A 15,685-nucleotide genomic window follows, 5' to 3' on the forward strand; every position below is an offset into this window, starting at 1 on the left:
AAATATGGGCTGCAGCAACCGAGGTGGAACAAGAGGAGGCGGCAGAAGCCGACGCAAGCGGGACAGCAGTTCCGTAGTGCACCAGCTTCTTGCGTTTCATAAAGACGAAGCCGCACAGGCGGTGAAGCGGAGAAAAGGGCCCACAAATTAAGAAAGAAAATGCTTCGAATGACGCAAGAGGGCAATGATATTAACGCCAACTTGGTTCGGCTGTTAGACAAGTACATGAAATCAAAAGAGCATAAAGAAAATAATGACAGGTAATTCAATAAAACTTTTTGCTGGGCAAGTTGGTTCATTTTACTTGAGGGGATGCTTGTAGCGCGACAAAAAAACAAACAAGGGACAGAAGTCGAATGGGACAAGTGCTACTCTCAACTAGCTTTATTGAAAGATCAATCGCACTCATTTATACAATTTCCTTTTTCCTTCAAGAACACAATCACCAGAACACTTATGTGAATGACACACATGCATATGTGTGTAAGCATGCATATGCACTACAAGAGTAGTATGTGAATAAGGAGTGGGTGCAGGTAACCAGTAACATCACTGTTGCTTTCAGAGTATTTAAGAATAGAAAGCACAGTGCAAAACACAGGATATGAAAGATTTGTGAAAAATTGTATTTATTATTTTTTTGCAACTACCTTTCTAGCTATGCTCAGGTCATTCAAACAGGTTACTACTTTAGCTCAAGTGTTTTGCAATCTGGTCAACATCGGAGTTCAGTTTTGTTGCCAGTTTTGTGTAATTTATATGTAAACAATGTAATAAGAACATAGCACACTACTAATACAGCACACACAGCACACCACAGTAATAAGCACAGCGTCACGAACAACCAGCGGAACCGTCCAGGCACAGATCAGAGATCGCGTTTAGTCCAGAGCACGCACGAGCGACCGAGCGTTCGGCGCTCGAGCGCCACAGTGTTCGGCGGTTCTCGTCGTCTTCTTCGTTGAGCGCCAGCGTCTAAAGATTCTAAAGCCCGTGTCCAGTCTTACAATTCCCCCGGGCGAAAGGGCGCCATCCTGGCGGCCTAGGGCGATGTGACGACGGCGGGGTGGTAGTAAGGTTTGAGGCGGGTCGTGTGGACAATTTCGCGGCCTCGGCGGCGATGATCAGAGAATGGCGTAAGGGGTTCGATGAGGTAATTGACGGGGGATGTCTGCTGAAGAATACGGTAGGGTCCCTGGTACTTGCTAACAAGTTTGGACAAAAGGCCGGGACCTGAGGAGGGTACACAGAGCCAGACCAAAGAGTCAGGAAGGTAAGCGGGAGAAAGTGCAGGGGGATCACAGGTGCTTTTCTGCTGCTGCTGGGCGTGAGAAGTGAAGGACCGGGCAAGCTGTCGGCATTCTTCGGCATAAGTTGCGGCTTCAGAAAGAGTTGTAAATTCGGAAGCATCAGGGCGGTAAGGTAGAATGGTGTCCATTGTGCAAGAAGGCTCACGGCCGTACAGGAGAAAGTACGGAGAGAATCCGGTGGTGGCTTGAGCAGCGGAGTTATAAGCGTATGCGACAAAAGGGAGAACGCGGTACCAGTTACAATGGTCGGAAGCAACATACATGGCCAGCATGTCGCCGAGGGTGCGATTAAAACGCTCAACCATGCCATTTGTATGGGGATGGTAGGCGGAGCTGGTGCGGTGAACAACGTTGCATTCCTGAAGGAGAGCTTCTACAACTTCTGAGAGGAAGGCCGGACCTCTATCACTGAGCAGCTCTTTGGGCGCACCATGGCGAATAATGATGCGATGGAGAATGAAGGATGCAATGTCGTGGGCTGTAGCAGATGGTAAAGGCGATGTTTCAGCGTAACGTGTAAGGTGGTCGATGGCAACGATGATCCAGCGGTTCCCGGCTGATGTGCTGGGAAGAGGGCCATAGAGGTCGATGCCAACACGCTCGAAGGGCTGTACTGGGCAAGGCAGCGGCTGCATAGGAGCGGTGGGTCGGCGACGTGGATGTTTCCGTCGCTGGCATGCAGTGCAGGACTGAACGTACTGGCAGACGTAATGGGCCATCCCACGCCAGTAGTACCGCTGTCGTAGATGGATGAAAGTCTTCAAGAATCCGGCATGGGCACACTGGGGATCATCGTAATAGGAAGAGCAAATGAAGGAGCGCAGATGTGTCGGAATGACGAGAAGCCACTTGCGCCCATCCGGGAGATAGTTGCGGCGGTAAAGGAGCTCGTCTCGGATGGCGAAATGGTGGGACTCACGACGGAGAGCACGGGAAGGAGGTCGAGACGATTGGCCAGATAGATCAAAAAGGCAAATGATCCACGGGTCTTTGCATTGCTCGGAAGCCATACCAGCGAACTCAAACTTCAAAGAAGGCAGGGCGGATATACAAGGCGCTGCCTCAGATGGTACAGGGGAACGTAAGAGGGCATCAGCACCGGCATGTTTGCGGCCGGAACAATAGATAACGCGAATGTCGTGCTCTTGGAGTCGCAGAACCCATCGCGCCAGTCGACCAGAGGGATCTTTCAAAGAGGACAGCCAGCAGAGGGCATGGTGATCGGTGACAACGTCAAAAGGGCGCCCGTACAGGTAGGGGCGAAATTTGACAATCGCCTAAAGGATGGCTAAACACTCCTTCTCGGTGACAGAATAGTTGGCTACAGCTCTTGTGAGTGTCCAGTTAGCGTAAGCGACAACGTATTCGTCAAAGCCTTGCTTGCGTTGAGCGAGTACTGCACCGAGGCCGACGCTGCTGGCATCGGTGTGGAGTTCCGTCGGAGAACGAGGGTCGAAGTGACGCAAAATTGGTGGAGTGGTGAGGAGGCGACGGAGTGTCGTAAACGCTTCATCACAGGCTGGCGACCAGGCCGAAAGGTCGTGGCTGGAAAGGAGCTTGTTCAGGGGGTCGACGATAGTGGCAAAATTGCGGACAAAGCGGCGGAAGTAGGAGCAGAGGCCGACGAAGCTGCGGAGGTCTTTTACAGAAGTGGGCTTTGGAAATTCAGCCACAGCTCGCAACTTGGCCGGGTACGGGAGACCGCCATCTTTCGACACGACATGACAGAGAATGGTGAGCTGCCGAGCTCCGAAGCGGCACTTTTTCAAATTAAGTTGGAGGCCAGCGTCGGCCAGGCAGCGAAGAGCAGCCTCGAGGCGCTGGAGGCGAGACGGAAAGTCCGAGGAAAAGATTACAACGTCGTCTAGATAACAAAGGCATGTGTGCCATTTGAGCCCTTGGAGTATGTTGTCCATCATGCGCTCGAATGTGGCGGGTGCATTGCAGAGGCCGATGGGCATGACATTAAATTCATAGAGCCCCTCGGGTGTGACGAATGCAGCTTTTGGGCGATCGGCCTCCGTCTTTTTTCTTGACCAGAACCACTGGCGATGCCCACGGGCTGTGAGACGGTTGTATCACGTGACGCTGGAGCATGTCGGTCACCTGGGCGTCAATGATGCTGCGCTCAGAGGCTGACACGCGGTACGGACGTTGGCGCAAAGGGGCATGCGTTCCAGTGTCAATACAGTGGGTAACGGTGGTGGTGTGGCCCAAGGAAGGTTGCCGGTAGTCAAACGAAGCTTGAAAACGCTGCAGAACGGCTACAAGCTGGTATCGTTGAGTAGACGTCAGAGCGGCGTCGACGGAATGGTGAAAAATATCGACAGACGACTGATTCGTGATGGGAACAGGCGTAATGGCGCTGACGTGAAGGCCGGCCGTGCTAACGACGAGGGGGTATGCAGAGGCGGGATCGAGAACAGCAACGTTACCAAGCGATTGGCCACGGAGTAAAGTGGTAGGGCAGGAGAACGGGTTGGCCACATAAATAGCGCTGGAGCCACGAACAATTCTCAGCACAGCATGAGGCAGCAAAACAGACTTCTGGTCAGTGCATGGTAAAGAGGGGGTATAAGTCACAGTTGCATCTGAGAGCACAGCACAAGAAAGAGGCACCAGCACTGAAGAGAAAGGTGGAACGTCTGTGTCCTCTGAGACGACCACAGTAGTGGCAGCAGCACCGGTTACGTCCAAGGGGGCGTCACTGTAGGGCGACAAGTCAAGCTGAGCACGGGCGCAGTCAATAACAGGGTGATGTGAGGAGAGGAAGTCCCAACCAAGGATAACGTCATGAGAGGAGCGGGCGAGGACGATGAACTCGATTGTGTAGGGAACGTTCCCGATGAGCAGGCGGGCGGTGCAGGCGGCTAACGGTCGAATGTCCTGAGCGCTGGCCGTGCGGAAAGAAACGGGAGGAAGGGGCGTCGTCACTTTTTTGAGTCTGCGACAGAGGGTGTGACTGAGAACCGAAACGGCTGCGCCAGTGTCAACAAGTGCTTCGACGGCGACTCCTTCAACGAAAACAGTAATATTGGCAGGTGCAGAAACAGGTCTTGAGTGAGCCGCTGATGACGCAGTTCTTGCCTCCTGAACTGCGGTGGTTAGTTTTCCGCGTGGACGGTGGGTTGGCGACGGAGCATTGGAGAACGGGAACGACGGCCAGGAAACGGCGAGCGGTGGGAGCGGGGATGGTAACTAGGAGAGGAATCCGGAGGCGGCAAGTGTGACGCAGGCGAGGACGACGGCGGAAGGTCGTACGTTGGCTCACGCCTATAATCGTAGGGACGGTGGTCACGACTGCGACACAAACGAGCCACATGACCAGCGATGCCACAGGCGTAGCAAATAGTGCGGTTGTCTTGTGTGCACCAGGGGTTGAGTGGCTGCAGCTGTGATCGGGGGTGGGCAACCAGATGGTAAGGTGGGGTTGCAGGTCGCTGGGGTTCTAACTGCCGGGTAGGGGGCCTGCAGACGGGCAGCAGGTGAGGGCCGCGACCGCAGGTGGTAGGCAATGCGCGGGTGCGAAGCTCCAGGGCGAGGGATTGTTGGCACCTCCACCACTTGTAATAAGAACACAGCACACTACTAATACAGCACACACAGCACACCACACCACAGCACAGTAATAAGAGCACAGCACAGTAATAAGCACAGCGTCACGAACAACCAGCGGAACCATCCAGGCACAGATCAGAGACCGCGTTCAGTCCAGAGAACGCACGAGCTTCGGAGTGTTCGGCGCTTCTCGTCGTCTTCTTCGTTGAGCGCCAGCGTCTGAACATTCTAAAGCCCGTGTCCAGTCTTACAACAATGTCTTCTGATATCACTCATTTTAGGTTATTTGAATATGCATACATTACCATTCATCTCTGTTGTCACTTTTCTCTTAACTTTGCTATGGCCTGTTCAGAAGTGGACGCTCTTCTTTTTATAAACTGGTAATGAAACAACCAAATCTCTGCCGATCAGCAAAAAACTAAGCGTCTGTTTTTGTAGCTCTCACGAAAAGCTAAAGATTGTGCCACCTTATGCCAGATTGGCCAGATTTATGCAAAATGCTTCAGTTGCCTGCAAGGTGGTTCGCCAGGGCATTCCTTATTGCTACTCCTGACGGCTCTAATCGGCTACTCGTGTATACTGGTTGGGGACGCCTTTCGTTTGCACTTTGCACCGCACTCAGCCATCCTGCATCACACCCATCACTGAATTGCTCGCAGACATTGTGTAGCACACAAGCAGCTCGGACAACAATGTTCACATTGTGAATACTGCACTCGAGGCCTTTCAACAGCATTCTCAAGCGTGCCTTAACACGTCCAAACGCATTTTCTACGACACGTCTGGCACTTGACAGATGGTAGTTGAAGGTCTGTGCGGGCGACCCAGCAGTTCCAGAAAAGGAGTAGGGCTTCATTACATTCCTCTGCAGGGCCAACGCTTGGTCAGCAAGAAGCCCTGGGCCAACTTGCACCCCTTGAATTGTCCTTGTTTCTAATTGAAACAGGTCACTGTCTAAAATACGCGGAAGTCGTGAGGTTTGAAACACTGCAGAGTCATTATTTTTGCCAGGACTCCCACTGTTGGTGTACAAAAACTTGTACTTGTGGTCAACCACAGCGAGGAGGATGATGCTGTAACACCCTTTATAGTTAAAATAATCTGCCGCCTCTTCCTTTGGAGGGCACACCTCGATGTGGCAGCCATCCAGGGCACCAACACCTTGAGGAAAGCCACAAACTGCAGCGAACTGGCGCATGTGCTCCTGCAATTCATGCAACTTCGGGAAACACACAAGTTGAGCTTCCAAGCTGTTCACAATTACGGCGCAGAACTCGCGAAATATCATGTTCACAGAGGCAGGGCTCACCCCAAAAAGGTTCGCTACAGTCCGCCCTTCAGCTGACGTTGCGAGGCCGTAAAGGCCAATCGCCACGCGTTTTTCCAGAGCGATTGCCTTTCGCATGCTGGTGTCTTGCCGACGCATGTTCTCGCAAACGCCCACAATATAGTGAAATGTGGGGTGGTTCATTCTGAAATTATCGCGGAAACCGCTGTCCGGAAGATGGGGCAACGTCGTCTCGTACCACGAATTTGGGCGTGGATACATCCATAACGCTCGCTGCCGCGTGCATTGAAGAACCGCCGCCAACAAAAGGCGTTTCGATCGCCTGCGATGACGCCTACTTTTCGCTTCCAGCATGTCGATTTCGGCGCTCAGAGCAAGCCGCTGCATGCGGAGACGTTGAAGTGCTGCCTGATGCGCCGCAAACACAGCCCAAAACTCAACGTCGGCGTCGTCCCCACCATCCGCCACAGGCCCGCGTGAAGCCATCGCAGCCTGAATGCTGAATGTCGACACACTCACAATACACGATATTGCACACACAGAACGTAAGCAGGCAATTAGACGCCGCACGTGACTGCACTGATCACGTACACGAGGTGCGCTTGCAATCAAAAGAGGCACAATGCTCCCACGACGGTTCCCAGCACAGTAGTGGCTACAAGTGGCTATTATGCCGGCTAAAAAGTCAGCTAAAACCATCGTTTGTACACTTCTTTTTGCTTTTCGTTAATGTCCGCCACATGCGTAACCAAAGCTCTGCCCCGCAGGGGGCAGTGCGATAAACAACCTTTTTTTTCTTTCATTTATCCTTTTTAAAGTAACCGTATTTAATAATACAGTAGTATACGTGCAGTCACAAATTCGCAATGGAGGTGATCACATGGTGGTTTCCGTCACACTAACCGACATGCCTAAACCGCGTGTAAGCGCGGCCAACTACCGTTTGCGCTAACCATAGTTAAGTCCTATAACCACAGTTAAGCTTAACCATGGTTAAGGCTGCCCGTGTAAAGAGGGTATTAGGAGGAAAAGGAGACCGGCGGCAGGGTGGTGCGCCTGGCTTTTTGTTTGCATAATGAAGCTTTGCGCCTGCATAATCAGCCTCGGTGAATGATTCAGTAATATGCTGGGCCGGGCCATCTGCGGGTTGTTTGGCGGCAGTTTCAACCGTCGGAGGTTGTTGGGAGCTTATTACATAAATACCCACGATAGCAGCAGATTGGACAGCCGTCGCCGTAGCTCAGTTGGTAAGAGCACCGGACGCGATATTCGGAGGTCGTGGGTTCGGATCCCACCGGCGGCATGGTGGTTTTTTCTGCTGCTTTCTAAGTAATTTTCTTTAAGCGATTTATTAATCTGAGTAATATTATCCCACTGATAAGCAAAACACATTAAAAAAAATACTAATGATAACGTTCCCCTATGCACCTTGGTTTCGGTGACTGTTGGCTCCCTTCATAAGTTTGTCACACGGGCTGCTTATTTACTTTACCTTCTCTGCTAATAGCTTAACGAGGGTCTCGGCTCTGGCAGTCTTGATGCCACAGGTTGCTTAAGAGGGCTCTCGCACAGTTTCCGCCCTGGCCGTTAGATGACGTTCCACGTCACGCTCGCGGTATTACAGGACGTGCTACGTCCGCCGCTATGGTCGAGGGCGGCGCTGGTGAACACTCTCAAGGTTCGCGTACAACAAGTAAACATAAATACCAACGAGAGCAGCAGATTGGAGAGCCGTCGCCGTAGCTCAGTTGGTAAGAGCACCGGACGCGGTATTCGGAGGCCGTGGGTTCGGATCCCACCGGCGGCATGGTTGTTTTTTCTGATGCTTTCTTTAAGCGATTTATTAATCTAAGTAATATTATCCCCCTGATAAGCACAACACATTAAAAAAATACTAATGATAACGTTCCCCTATGCACCTTGGTTTCGGTGACTGTTGGCTCCCTTCATAAGTTTCTAGAACGGGCCCCTTATTTACTTTACCTTCTCTGCTAATATATATATATATATATATATATATATATATATATAATTGGTTTTTGGGGAAAGGAAATGGCGCAGTATCTGTCTCACATATCGCCGGGGACCTGAACCGCGCCGTAAGGGAAGGGATAAAGGAGGGAGTGAAAGAAGAAAGGAAGAAAGAGGTGCCGTAGTGGTGGAGGGCTCCGGAATAATTTCGACCACCTGGGGATCTTTAACGTGCACTGACATCGCACAGCACACGGGCGCCTTAGCGTTTCGCCTCCATCGAAACGCAGCCGCCGCAGTCGGGTTCAAATCCGGGAACTCCGGATCAGTAGCCGAGCGCCCTAACCACTGAGCCACCGCGGCGGGTTTGAAACTGCACTAAGAAGCGATTTCCGCCGCCTTCATCGCACCGACGCATGCCATTTTTCCTTGTAAGTGCGCACGTGTCTGTGCCTTAAAACGCAGTTTTTTTTTATTGACAAGTCGCTCGCCATGTCTGACACTCCCCTGGTTCCAGTTGTCATTCCATCAACGCACGTGCTTGTCATTTAGAGAAATCCGGTCAATCAGGCCTGCTGTATTACTCCCAAAGTAGCTGTGCGTGTGTGCAGCACACATGAACCTAGCGAGCTGTGTTTCTTGCGGAAAGTATAGAAGAAGGGCATGGGTTTATTTGAAATCTGGTAACGTTATTACAGCGAAAGCTTTACTGGCCGCAATCTAGCGATTTCCTCGTGGCGGTACTCCGAGGAGGCACATGACATCACAACGCGCGCCTCGCGGCAATTTCACTCGCTCTCTCGCCCCCTAGTCACTACTTGTAGCACTGAGCCACAGGTGTTCCGCCGTTGCTGCGCAGCGCCGCGCCTTTCCTCAATAATACTAATAATTTTAATAATATTAATAATAATAATAATAATAATAATTGGTTTTGGGGGAAAGGAAATGGCGCAGTATCTGTCTCACATATTATTGGACGCCTAAACCGTGCAGTAAGGGAAGGGATAAAGGAGGGAGTGAAAGAAGAAAGGAAGAGAGAGGTGCCGTAGTGGAGGGCTCCGGAATAATTTCGACCCCCTGGAGACATCGCACAGCACACGGGCCGGGCGCCTTAGCGTTTTTCCTGCATTCCTCAAAATGCAACTTTCAATTTTCAGTTTCAAAGCGAAAGCTTTGCTGGCCGCGAATTTGGGATTTCATCGTGGCCGTACTCCGAGGAGCCACATGACGTCACAACGCGCTTTATATGTGATATGTGAGACGGTTACTGTGCTTTGCGCGCTCGCCGCGCCATCTGGCATGACGTCACACCGCGCGCTCGCCACCGCCGCCGTTTGGTATGACGTCACACCGCGTTCCTCCTCGTTGCACTCTCCTCCGCTCGCTTCGCCAGTTGCGTCGCATGCCTGATAACACGTCGGAGGATTGAAAAGTAGAGAGCGCGTGCGTCGCAACCACAGTTGCGTCGTCTTTAATGCGACAACATTGCTAGAGAACAAGACTAACCTCCATAGACATGCAGTCAAGATTAACCAAGGCTAACAATGCTAAGCCTTAGCTTTCGCTATGTATATCCTGGCATAGCCGAGCTAAGCCACTGCCAATTTTTCAAGGAATTACCGTGCGGCGAAAGCTCGTCGGAAAAGTGACCAGAAACAGCGCAGGCTGGGCCTTCCAAGATCTGCTTCACCCGATCGAAACAGCTCTCGCAATGCTCCGCAGCAAGATTGTAACAGACGCGCCCTTCGCAAAATTCTAAGAACATTAGATATGAGGGATGTGCCCCCTGCGGTCCAACGACTCCCCAGGAAGGTTACCGCTTCCATCCATTGAGCGCCATGCAGTCCTGCTTTTCCACGGGTCACCTGGCTACAGTTGAGAGCTCAGGTAATTCCGAACTTACTCCTGTCCTTGTTCTATCTCCTGGTTTATTTTAGCTTTTTGCTTGTCCGAATTAGTAATTGATTTCTTGGCATTGGCAGCAGTACAATATACAACCACGCCTCATGCAGTGCAACTACATATTTTGCTCATTTCTAGCCATTTCAAGCACTTGTTGCAATATGGATGTTTCGAACATGTTCCTTTTGTTGTAAACCGTCCAAAAGTTACTAATCATGCAGCAGGCAAAAGGTCCTAAAGGGCATGATAGAACGGCGTGCACAGCACGCTTTCAGATTTCGAAATCGAAACTGATGATCCTCTTTCAGTATTATGTGGAAGTGAGATCAGACTTCTTAAGCATTTGTTGCATTCTGAGACATTCAAAAACATGTTTTTATTAATAACAAAATAAAGTTGTTGCTTAAAGTCCGAAAGAAGGATGAAACACCATGATCGGGCGCCGTGCATCACAGTCTCCCAGCCATTGAAACCGATATGGATGGTCATCTTTTAGCGCCGCCTAGCGACCAGTCTGCGCAATGTCGTGGCGATCTCGGGGCCCATTGAAATCTAGGAGACGCTTCAGGCACGTTCTTCAGGAGGCATTGCTTGGAGAGGCTAAAAAAAGTACTAGGAGTAGGGGGACGAGGGAGTCGGAGAGCTATAAAATTGCGTACTCCAATTACGGAATCTAGAGCAGCGCCGCCGTTTTGGTGTGCGAGAGAGGGAAAGGCGCAAAGACGCGGAAGTTCAAATTCTGTCAGCATATAACTCAGCTTCCACGAAACGGCATAGAATAATTCTTGCTGGAGGATAATTATGAAGTGGCGTCTTTTAACATCCCAAACATATCGCAACTTTATTGAGAACCCCTTTGTGGGTTCCTTTATGCATAGAAGTAACGGAAAAGAAATGCTCGTTATGGCATAAGAGAAGCCCACAGCCACCGAAACCAAGCAGCAATGGGGGGGAGGCGGGTTTAATTTATAGTTTTTCGTCAGTGTGAGATTTTTAAAAGCTGGAAAAACAACAACCACATGCCGTCGGTAGGATTAGAGCCCACCATTTCCGAATTTCGCTTCTCCGTTGCTCAGTTGGTAGAGCACCAGACGCGAAATTCGGAGGTCGTGGGCTCGGATTCCACTGCGGCATGTGGTTGTTTCTTCTGCTTTTATTAACCTCCAATTTATGGAAAACTACAAATAAAAAAGACATCCCCTATGCTCCTTGCTTTCGTTGACTGTTGGCTTCCGTCATGCAATAGTAATAATGATACCTGAGAGTTCGAAAATAAGTGTAGCGAGGTGACGGTGATTAAGGAAGTTGTGCTGTATTAAGGTGATAGCCTTTAATGGCTCATACTGACGGTGACCGTCCGTCCGTAACATCGCCACATAGGTCACGTCACCTGGGTAACGTGGTGCCACGCTCGCGTCAGCTGCTCTTCTCCTCTATCGTGAAATGAAATCAAGCGCGGCCAGTTCAAATCAGTGCAATGAGTCGCAAATTGCTTTCGGCTTCCCGTAGCTAAGAGATACCTAAGTGCGTGCAACGAATTTTTTGTAATTCTTTACTGTCGGACTCAAATTGTTTACAAATTGTTTGGCAGCTCGTTAACGAAATCTGTATCACGCTCTTGCGACTGTCATGTCCGACAAACCTATCAGAGCTGCTTTACCGCGTTCCTTGATATCCTTTGAGAGTTCCAGAAAACGCTACGAAAACACTACTACAGCCCGTATTTATGACGTTGTAGAATTACTGCCGCAAAATGTTCCAAGAATTCAGCATATCCTTTTAAACCAACATTCGCCAAAGTCATAAAGGAAAAAAATAACCGTAAGAGAATTGACGTTTCGGCACCACTACGGGTGCCTTGTTCACAATGGGATGAAAAACGAGACGGGCTGCTGCTTATGTAGGGAAAACGTTGCGTATCGTGCGGATGTATATCTCGGGTAGATTGCCCTGCGTCCTGTCATTCGCTGGCTTGTCATTTGTATGTGAAGGGATTTCTTGAGCAGACGAGTAGATAATGATTTTTCTTTCTCAAGTATGCGCGTGGAATCCCAGTCAATCAAGTGGCCCGTGTTTTGCTGGTGTTCGGCGAGAGCGTTAGAAATCACTTTTTTGTTTTTGACGTCACGCTGGTGTTCTTTGAATCGTGTCCTGAAGTCCCCTCTTTCGCCTATATAGGCTGCACCGCATTCTTTGCAAGGAATTTTGTAAACTACCCCAGGGTAGCTGGTCTTTTCAAGCGGGTCCTTTGCTCGTACCAAATGGTTTCTGAGCTTGCTGGATGGGACATGGGCAACTTGGATGTCGTAGTCAGCCAGTATCCGGCATAACATCTCGCTGACACCAGGGGCATATGGGATGGCTGCACGTTTTTTCTTATTGGCTGCTTTTGCTTCGGCTTGAGGGGCCGCAGCGTGTCGTTCTTGTGATTGTAGCACTTGACGCGGGTATCCGTTCTTTGAAAGCTCCTTTCTTATGCGGCAGACTTCACGAGTTCTTTTGCATGGGATTGAACAAAGCTTCAAGGCACGATTGTAAAGCGCCGCGGCAACGGAGCGTTTCTGCCCTATTGGGTGCGCAGAATGAAAATTCAGGTACTTCCCTGTGTGGGTAGGCTTCCTGTACACGCTCGTCGTGATGCCGTTTGCTATTCGTTCGATGAGGACGTCGAGGAAAGGGAGGCGCCCATTGCTCTCTTCTTCCATCGTGAACTGAACGCTCTCTTGAAATGAGTTCAGGTGCCGTAGAAATTTTTCCGCATCCTGTCGTTGGATGATGCAGAAACAGTCGTCGACGTACCACAGGAAAAACCTAGGTGGCGGGTCGAACGACGCAAGCGCACGACTCTCTATCGTTTCTAGGGGCCAGGTTGGAGCAGACTACGGAAATGGAGGCTCCCATTGCTGTGCCGAAGATCTGCTTGTACATCGTCTTGTTGAACACAAAGTATGTGTTTGACAAGCAGAATTTTAGGAGCCGGCACAAGTCGTCTGTCTCTACGGGCGTACGTTCTGGCAGAGACAAGTCGTTCTTCAGGGCATTCCTGCAACACTCGACTGCGAAGTCCACCGACACGCAAGTAAACATGGACCTCACGTCGAACGACACCATAATGTGATCATCGCCAAAAGTCGCAGTCTTCAGTTTGTCAATGAAATGTGCCGAGTCTTTGACGTGCGTAGGCGTGTTTTCTGCCAAAGGCGCCAGTACCCGGTGGAGGTATCCCGACAACTTGTTCAGTGGTGACCGTGTGAAACCAACAATCGGGCGAAGTGGTACCTCCTTCTTGTGTATCTTGGGCACCCCGTATATAGCTGGCGCCGAGCCGTTGTGACAAAGTAGGCGATTGTAAAGATAGCCTTTGTAGGGGGGAACGAACTTGAAAACATCAGTAAGAAGTTTTTGCAGCTCGGACTCGATTTTCTTTGTAGGGTCTCGCGCCAGCTTGGCGTACGTCGTTGTGTCCTCCAGAAGGGCGCACATTTTTCGCACATAGTCGGTGCGGTCTAAAACGACAGTGGCGTTACCCTTGTCAGCAGGCAAGATGACGATGTCTTTGTTCTTCTGCAGCCTGGTCAATGCTGTTTGCTCTGCGGGTGTGATAGTGCGAGTCTTGCTTTTAGCAAGCTTAGAAAGAGCTCCAATGGCCCTTGAGCGTGCTTCGCTTTGTAAGCTGGGGGCGACCTTGCGTATAGCCTCTTAAACAGCGCAGGTCATGTTAACAGCATTTGGAGGAGCGCCAGTATTGAAGTTGAGGCCTCGGAGAAGTAGGCTCCGTTCATGCGGATCAAGCGTGTGCGAAGACAGGTTGCATATACTCGCTGTCACCCCGGCCTCAGGCGGACTGGCCAACAGCTGCTTGAACTTGGCATTTTGTGCCATATGTTTCAATTCTTGATTCTTGGCGCCCTCGCTGTTGGCATGCAGAACATCAAAGAAGTCCGCGCGAATGAGCTTTTCCAGGAACTGTTGGGCGCAATAAATGTCATTCTCCAGGCGTTTGATTGTGCATTTTGTCTCGAGGATCCTTGCCTGCAGTAGTCGCTTTTAAGCTTGAGCAATGGTCTGTCTTCCAGTTGGCGTACGCACAAGGATCGGTAGCCGCAGAGACTTGGGGATCAATCCATGTGATTTGCAACGAAGATTGAACTGGAGGTGGCTTTGGAACGAAGTCAGCCTTGTCTTGAGGTTGACGAATTGTCGAATCTTGTCGAATATGCTGAATTTCCCTCGCCAGACGGGTTTCCGTCGAACCCTGAACTATGTTGCTCTTCGCGAGAAACATGGGCCGCCTGCTATTACCAAGATTCGACAATTCGTCAACCTCAAGACAAGGCTGACTTCGATCCAAAGCCACCTCCAGTTCAATCTTCGTTGCAAATCACATGGATTGATCTCCAAGTCTCTGCGGCTACCGATCCTTGTGCGTACGCCAACTGGAAGACAAACCATTGCTCAAGCTGAAAAGCGACTACTGCAGGCAAGGATCCTCGAGACAAAATGCACAATCAAACGCCTGGAGAATGACATTTATTGCGTCCAACAGTTCCTGGAAAAGCACATTCTCGCGGCCTTCTTTGATGTTCTTCTGCATGCCAACAGCGAGGGCGCCAAAAATTAAGAATTGAAACATATGGCACAAAATTCCAAGTTCAAGCAGCTGTTGGCCAGTCCGCCTGAGGCCGGGGTGACAGCGAGTATATGCAACCTGTCTTCGCACACGCTTGATCCGCATGAACGCAGGCTACTTCTCCGAGGCCTCAACTTAAATACTGGCGCTCCTGCAAATGCTGTTAACATGACCTGCGCTGTTGAAGAGGCTATACACAAGGTCGCCCCCAGCTTACACAGCGAAGCACGCTCAAGGGCCATTGGTGCTCTTTCTAAGCTTGCTAAAAGCAAGACTCGCACTATCACACCCGCAGAGCAAACAGCATTGACCAGGCTGCAGAAGAACAAAGACATCGTCATCTTGCCTGCTGACAAGGGTAACGCCACTGTCGTTTTAGACCGCACCGACTATGTGCGCAAAATGTGCGCCCTTCTGGAGGACACAACGACGTACGCCAAGCTGGCGCGAGACCCTACAAAGAAAATCGAGTCCGAGCTGCAAAAACTTCTTACTGATGTTTTGAAGTTCGTCCCCTCCCAACAAAGGCTATCTTTACAATCGCCTACTTTGTCACAACGGCTCGGCGATAGCTATATACGGGGTGGCAAAGATACACAAGAAGGAGGTACCACTTCGCCCGATTGTTGACTTCACACGGTCACCACTGAACAAGTTGTCGGGATACCTCCACCGGGTACTGGCGCCTTTGGCAGGAAACACGCCTACGCACGTCAAAGACTCGGCACATTTCATTGACAAACTGAAGACTGCGACTTTTGGCAATGATCACATTATGGTGTCGTTCGACGTGAGGTCCATGTTTACTTGCGTGCCGGTGGACTTCGCAGTCGAGTGTTGCAGGAATGCCCTGAAGAACGACTTGTCTCTGCCAGAACGTACGCCCGTAGAGACAGACGACTTGTGCCGGCTCCTAAAATTCTGCTTGTCAAACACATACTTTGTGTTCAACAAGACGATGTACAAGCAGATCTTCGGCACAGCAATGGGAGCCTCCATTTCCGTAGTCTGCTCCAACCTGGC

At 50.5% G+C, this 15,685-nt stretch overlaps 1 non-coding gene across 1 annotated transcript; it reads left to right on the forward strand.

The window, feature by feature from the left end:
* Nucleotides 1-7,892: 7,892 nt before the first annotated feature.
* On the forward strand, nucleotides 7,893-7,966 carry TRNAP-CGG (transfer RNA proline (anticodon CGG)). Its single transcript has one exon. It is a non-coding gene; the product is annotated as a tRNA-Pro (tRNA).
* The last annotated feature ends 7,719 nt before the right edge of the window (nucleotides 7,967-15,685 follow it).

Source organism: Amblyomma americanum, chromosome 1, assembly GCF_052857255.1.
Source record: "Amblyomma americanum isolate KBUSLIRL-KWMA chromosome 1, ASM5285725v1, whole genome shotgun sequence".
NCBI lineage: Eukaryota > Metazoa > Arthropoda > Arachnida > Ixodida > Ixodidae > Amblyomma > Amblyomma americanum.